Source organism: Pinus tabuliformis, chromosome 6 (assembly GCF_031772625.1).
Source record: "Pinus tabuliformis cultivar Carrire ecotype Pingquan chromosome 6, CPIR1, whole genome shotgun sequence".
Taxonomy (NCBI): domain Eukaryota; kingdom Viridiplantae; phylum Streptophyta; class Pinopsida; order Pinales; family Pinaceae; genus Pinus; species Pinus tabuliformis.
In genome coordinates, this window is record NC_142292.1 from 1356146166 (window position 1) to 1356154476 (window position 8311).

An 8311-nucleotide genomic window follows, 5' to 3' on the forward strand; every position below is an offset into this window, starting at 1 on the left:
TCAATCTAAATCACACTCAATCTCAATTAAGCAATCCAAATGGAAATGATGTCAACCGAGAGTTCAATAGCGGTAACCAAACTCTTTCAGCTGATTAAATCAATAAGGTTCACTGTCTTAACGGCTAATTAATTTAATCTACAATAAGCATAAATAGAATCAAATGACAATGTTGCGAAACATGTAAAGAAAATGTACTAACTTCAATATAGGAAATCGGTAAATAGAAAATAAGATAAACTCATAGAAAATGGGAAAAATATCAAACCAATCAAACTTGTGTGAATTAGAAATATATAACACAAAGGATAGCAGTTTGATCCACCAGAGGCCGGGCCCTTAGCCACTAGTAAATACTGCTAAGCTACTTCAGAGAATACGAATGAACAGCAACGTAAATTATATATTAACCATTGAACTCAAGTCTCATTACAATATGGTTGTGTTCCTCGAACAACACGAGTTTGTAAATTAAAATTACAATTTGAAATGAATAGAAATCGATCCCCTTTCCTCCTACAGTGTTTTTCTTTTATAGTCAGAAAGAGGTAAAAGATAAATGTGATCCCTCAGGATCAGGAGATCCTAAGGGATTCGCAACTGAATGCTATCTTCTGACACCCTTCATATTTAGCGTTGATCCTCCTAATTCGTCCTCCAACCTGACCGCAACCGACGCGCCCCATTCTTCCTTTGTTGGTTTATGTTGTTCTGTCTCTAGGGAACAGCAACTGTTCCTTTCGTCGTTTCTCTGCATAAAAAGGAATAAGAGTTAGTTACGGTGGCTAAATCTTAATCGAGAGTAGTTCATCTGTTTCTTATCATAATCCATCAATATGTTAGTGTATCAAGATATGAAAGAGATAAGAAAAGAGGAAAAAGGTGATGGAATTAAGAGTAAATACATACCCATTTCGTAACTCAACACATCCCATGGTTTTTTAGGAATTGGCCAACATCCAATTTCACCATGAAACTTATGAGAATTTACTCTTATTTTAACAATATTTATTCTCTTCTTTTCACTAGTGAGGGTAGAGACATATTTTTTATTTTTGAAGTCGAGGTTAACCGCCTAATTATAATATCTTAATTTCTTTTTTCTCTCTAACTCATTATCACCCCCACAATTTCCCTTTAAATTTTGATGTAATAATATTTTTAAAAATATCCTCATTCTACCAAATGATGTGTTCATTTACCATCATTTAGCCCCCAATGGTTGAGCTAAGTGTGGTTTTGTCTTGAATTAGAACTAATTTTAGGAAACATCTTTTCTTCCATGTTGTTTAACTTCTTCTACATATGTTTCCTAGTCATAGCCATACTCTCAATGGGGGAAGGACTCGCTTCAATCAAGAGGATAGGATAGGGGGTATTTCCTTTAATCTTGAGATCACAGATTATAGACTAACTTCGGATATGTTCTATCTTCCTCCATGAACATCAAACACTACATCCATATAAAATAACACCAGTGACAAGATTTTCATGAGGAGCCTTTTTTGTATTCCATATCCAAAGATTTATTAACTTACAATTATTTTCAAGCTCATAATAAACTTTCCATCCTAGTTAACCATTTTTTCAATAAATATCAATTCCAAATTGTTGTTGCTGTCATAAATAAAAGTATATAATCTTTTTTAGTCATTTTAAAAAATATTTAAAAATAATAATTAACTTACTTTTCAATTTATTTATTTTTGGATTTAACTAGTAAGACATATCCAAAAAATTGAACTTCCCATTATTTATTTATTTCCCAATTATACTACTTTCAATTTAAATATCATTATTTATTTATTTCAATTTTATTTAAACACATGCTTTTTTATTTTTTTATTATTTTTTATTTATTATAAATAAATATTTATAATTTTATTAATGAAATAGTAATTAAAATTATATGTTTTATAATAACCTTTTTTTCCATTAAGTTATTATAAAATTATTAAAATTTTCATAATTTTTTAAACCAAATTATAATGGTACGGAGAATTAAGAATAAATTTTAAAATTATGTATGCACATCATCCACCATGTGACAATTCCATGTGACATAATTTATATGTCATTTCCATGTCTCATTGTGGCTCGAAAGAATGAATAGATTGGACATTTTAAGTTAATTTGAGTTATGTGTATATTATGTTGTGGCAGCTCATCCATATCTCCATGCTCCTTCTTGATTAAAAAATACTCCCGGATATGTACATACATGAATAGGATGATTTGAAAGCAGAACACATGTTTCTATAAGTTATAGTTTCAATAATGCTTTTTGGGTTGAGTTGTAAAATTATTGAATGTTGAGTAATTTTTTTAAAGTCAAATTACATTGACCAGCATAATGGAAAAATAAATTTTAAAATCCATGTATTTCACTCATCCATCCTATGTCTTTACATGATCTCACTATCCTATATTGTACCGTGTGAATAAATTGAATATTTTTAAATACTTAATATTTATTTAAATTTTTTATTTTTTTCCCTATTAAAATTTGAAAGGGATTAAATAAAAAAATTAAATATTTTTATTTAGATTTATAATTCAATAAAAATTACATTTCAAAACATTTCTATTAAAATAATGTTTAATATATTCAAAATTAAGATGAATATATATATATATATATATATATACAGTCTATGTTGAAAATAAAAAATAATGGACTTGTCTTTAGTGTGACTTTTTGGAAGTTTTTATCCTGGGTTTTTCTAGTCAAATTTTTTAAAATCCGCAATTTATTGAAACCACAAGTTTGATGGGCAATCGTGTGCAATCCAAAGTTTTCTAGGCGCTGAATCCATATATACAATTAATTTTAAAATCCGCAATTTGTTGAAACCACAAGTTTGATGGGCAATCGTGTGCAATCCAAAGTTTTCTAGGTGTTGAATCCATATATACAATCAAAAAAACTAGTTTAAATAACACAAATCAAGATTTCACCTCAAATTTTTCCACCTAATTCCGGTACTGGAAAGTCCAAAAAGTCGCACGAAAAACAACTCCAAAATAATTAGGCATATTTTTCATTGAGTCGAGAGGCTCATTCTACAGCCCAATATGATGTGTAATCTTGTCCTTCTCTCATCAAAGTTGAAATTTTGCTCATGTCAATCAAAATAAACTTTTTAAAAAAAATTTAAAAAATAATTATACAAAACATTTAAATAATATCTACTCATAAAAAAAATTGCAAGTAAAAAATAGTTTTAAATCTATATAATCACCCTCCTAATTTTATATTATGTGTCTTAATTTACATCTATATATTAGTTATATAAATATTCAAATATTTTTTTTGCAATTTAAAATATTTGATTCCTCTCACACTATATAGATCCAAACTTAAAATAAATTTATATTAATCTATTTAAGATTTTACATCCCATCTTAATTTAAAAACTTGTTCATATAAAATACTTTCCAAATCAATATTACTAAATAAATATTTTAGAAGTATCCCCACCATGATTATGAAATGTGTCTGCTTTCACACCTCATTCTCAAATTCTTTTGTTTCCTGTTTTCTCAGCTTTTCAGAGCCGTGAAACGAAGAGCGAAATTGAAAATTGGGAAATTTCTGAATTCCGTAAATTAGTTCTGCGGCTATCTGTGCTTAGGCGGATACTAACTATGAACTATGGATTTTCCATTAATTCGGTCCGTCAAGCACCTATATTGTGACCCGTCTCAAATTTCACCAAACTATTCACTATTCGAAATGAATTATCATATTATATTTTTGGCCCAATGCAAAAACTAAGAGCAAGGCCGCGTGGCCTGGCAGATCAGAAATATTCGCTATTCGAATGGAATTATCGTATTTTTGGCCCAGTCCAGATCAGACTAGGTTGGAAATCACAGCCGAACATTATTTAATATAATGAACTTCATGGAAGAAGTTTTATAAGAAAAAATTTAAATATTCATATCGAATTTAATGCGTACAAGTTTCGGTCAATCTTATCAATCTTTAAACTTTCAATTATAAAATATTTGATGATATTTTTACGTAGATATCTATTTTCAAAAAATATTGTAACATAATTTTTATTATTATAAGTAAAAAAAAAATTTCTTAACCATAAATGTTAATTTTCAATTATAAAATATTTAATGATATTTTTACATAAATATTTATTTTATTATAAAATATTTGATGATATTTTTACATAGATATCTATTTTCAAAAAATATTCTAAGTAAAAAAAAAATCTTAACCATAGAAATTTTAGCGGAAAGACAAAATATAGTATTTAAAATTTTTGTATCTTTTCAATCACGAAACCCAGGCTTTAGGACCGCACAACTACGTCAACCTCCTCCTTGGAAAAGAATGGCTTCTGGTTTCCATCCGAAATACATAGCAATCAGGGATTTGTGAAAAATCATAGCATTTTTAAGCATTTTATTTGTTTGGTTATTCCAATGTTATTTATTTGTTTTTTTAAATAATAATAATAATAATTTTTAAGATTATGTTTCAGTTAAGTAATAATTAATGTTCTAGATGGTTTTGTTTATGTGATAAGAGATTAATTCAGTTGTTAAATTTTAAGGAAGTGTTATTTTTTTGGATTTGAATTTGTTTAATTGGATGCTTTGAACAAAATAGAAATTTTACAACCAAGGGAACACTAAATTAATGTACGAAACTCTTTTATTTATAAAATAAAAGCCATGCCTTCACACAAGTTTCATGATTAAAGTTTACAAATGTACATACTCAACCCTTTCAATTTAAATTTGTAAGACTATAAAAAAACACGTACTCTTTAGAAAAGAATAATTTAATTGTTAAAAATTTACATAATTGAATTTTATTTTATTTACAATAGAAAACATAGCACCTTGTTATAAATGAAATCAAAAAATGTATATAATACCAAAAAAAAAAAAAAAAAACAAAACTTCACTCAGAAACTGGAAAAAAAGAGTGTATTATAAACTCAGCCTGAATCCTATGGAAATTATGCCTGCAATACAATCAGATTACTGAAATGTTAACATTCACAAAATATTAATTTAGTGAAAAAACTCCTTAATATAGTGCTGAAAACGGGAGATCAATAGTAGTTGCAGAAAAATAAACATGTCTCCCAGAAAGAAAGAATACGAAAACAGCAAGTACTCTGATTATGTTTGGTCAAATAAAAAGAAGTAGTTGTTTTTTTGCCCTGAAAATGATGGAAATTTTTACATTTTTACAGGAATTTTTCTAAATCCAAGATTTCGCTGTCAAATTTTAATATTTTGGGTGTTTTACAGGTTTTTAATGGTGCTGAATCTATTTTCACCATCAAAAACAAAATTCAAACACTGCTACTGCAAGATTTTTTTAAATTTGTTTACCCAGAATTTTTTTGACCATCCAAACAATTTCTCCATCTCTGTAAACTACTCTAAATAAAACTATGTAATCTGAATATGTTTATTATAAAGAGTCAAATAAAACTGTTCAAATAAAACTAACTCAAATAATATAAAAAAAAAACTGCTTATTTTTACGAGATGAGTGGACTGCAATTCTTCAAAGAAAATAATTCTGGAAGCCAAAATAATAATTGTTTTGATAAAAAGTCAGCCCTGTATTCCCTTTCATGAGATTGAAAATAATTCTAGTAACTCAAATAATATAAAGAAAAACTGCTTATTTTTACCAGATGAGTGGACTGCAATTCTTCAAAGAAAATAATTCAAGAAGCCAAAATAATAATTGTTTTGATAAAAAGTCAACCTTGTATTCCCTTTCATGAGATTGAAAATAATTCTAGAAGCCAAAATAACAACTGTTTTGATAAAGAGTCAGCCCTTGTATTCCATTTCATGAGACTGAATCTATTGATATGGATGCTCTCAGTTTAAAAAACAAATACAAATTTATTATAAAAATAAATAAATTACACGTGCCCTCAAAACTTCATATCTTCATACACACAGCCACGCGAAATATCAGACTTGGATCCTGCGCCCCCTCCCAAAAATCGATTTTACAGCCACACGGAATACCAGACTCAGACCTTCCCCCAAAAAAAATCAATTTTACAGACAAAACGGGCATTCAAACCCTAGCATATTTGAACTCTAGATGTCTCTCAGTCGTGCTGTGAGGCCGGGTTCTTTTTCTTGTTGTACTGAGACTTTATCCAACGCACGCCAGCTGAAGTTCCGGCTTTGGCCTTCTTTGCCCCTGTGGTTGCAGCAGATTTAGCCTTCTCAAACCCTGTGCTCGCTACAGATTTCATTTTCTGATTATAATCCCCCAATTTGCTCTTGCTCTTCCCAGACCCGTCAGGGTTAAGCTCCTCGTTGTAATCCCACTGATCTGCCCACGTAAGTCCGGAAGAATTGTCGTGCTGATTATCGTATTTAGGTGCCACCTGACTGGAATTAGTAGCCATAGCTATTGAAATTAAGCTTAGCTTTTTCTTGGAACCGAGACTCAGACTCTGAGGATGGATGGACGGATACACAGCAAAAGGAATAGGACTCCAGAGTTAGTTACAAAACTGTATATACCTCCTGAAGGAGGAGATATAAATATATACACACTTTCGAGAAACGTATGGTTCATTGCTTCGGAGGGGGGTGAATACAAAGTCAAATTGCTGAAGAAGCTTCTGCTCGGAGTTTCTTGAAGGATATTATTACGTGTGACGACAATGCTTACGTAGCAAAGACAAGCAGCCACGCGGCCTTAGGTGATTGGCTGAGCGCTACTGAATCTCTTCATTTAATATTATCTGTCAAATTGACACGTGGTTTGGAAAATACCAATGGACCCTATTTATGAGTACCTATATAAGAATAGAATTTGTCAAATATCTTCTAGAATGCCACGCAATCAACTCGGCACCCTTTGTTTGAAATGCTTTGACATGCCAACTGGCGACCGATTAAATGCTAACTTTTTCAAAGATATTTTAATAATGTAAGAATGGCTTCTCGATAAAATGCCGACCATCTAAACTTTTATGTTATAATATTACAGAATCCAACTCATAAACGGCAACTATTCCTGTTTTTTGGAAAAGTGCGGTCTCTAAAATGTTTTAATATAATGTTTTTATTTGTTTATATATATATATATATATAAGTTTTAATAATAATAAAGAGCGTGATTTGTTTTATTAGATCCTTGTAATTATTTTAATTATTTATATGTTTATATATTAAATTATATATATATAATTTCAATAGATGAAAATATAAATTAATATTTTATATAGGGGTAGAATAGATGTGACAGGTTGTTCTGTTAAAGTATTTTGTGGTGTAAAAGCTATTGGTTTAAAACTATGTGGGCAAAAATAGAAGGCGTTGTCTTTAGTGAGATTTTTTTGGAAGCTTTTTTGGTGGGTTTTCCTGATCTAATTTCTCTAACCATGCTAAGAGTTGGTGTGGCATAGGGCGGTTGCAATCATAAGTGATTTTTACAGCTTAGATGCCCTCTGCTACTCAAACCACAAGTTAGTTATTTAATCATTTCAAAGCTCACATAAACTAATAAACAAAAACATATTCATATTTTATATTTAAATTTTATAATTTTAATTTTGAAATCTAGCATATTACTTTATTGTTGTTTTTTATGCTTATCTTAATATGTATTTTTATGTACATTAACCTATAATCTTTTAAATGGCTTTTTAGAATTTTCGTGTATGCCTGTCTTGAAATATTGGAAAAATTATTACCGGTAAAATATTCCGGTCTAATTTCTCTAACCATACTAAGAGTTGATGTGGCACAAGTGGAGTGCAATCCCTAAGTGATTTTGGCAACTTAGATGCTCTCTGCTACTCAAACCACAAGTTAATTATGTAATCATTTCAAGACTCACATAAACTAATAAACAAAAGAATATTTCATATTTCATATTTAAATTTTATAATTAAAATTTTAAAATCTATGATATTACTTTATTGTTGGTTTTTTAAGCTTCTTTTAATATATATTTTCATGCATGTTAACCCCATAATCTTTTGAATAGGTTTTTGGAATCTTGGTTTATACTTGTCTTGAAATATTGGAAAAATTATTTTTGGTATCTTCGTTTATTCCTGTCTTGAAATATTGGAAAATTTATTTTTTGAATTTTCGTTTATACTTGTTTTGAAATATTGGAAAATTTATTTTTGGAATCTTCTTTATACCTGTCTTGAAATATAGGAAAAATTATTAGGTATAAAATAAAAAGCAAATTTAAAATTTTGGTTTTTATTATTTTTAACTATAGTTTATATTTAGCCATATTTATTTTAATATATGAAAAATATATTTAACATTTTATTAT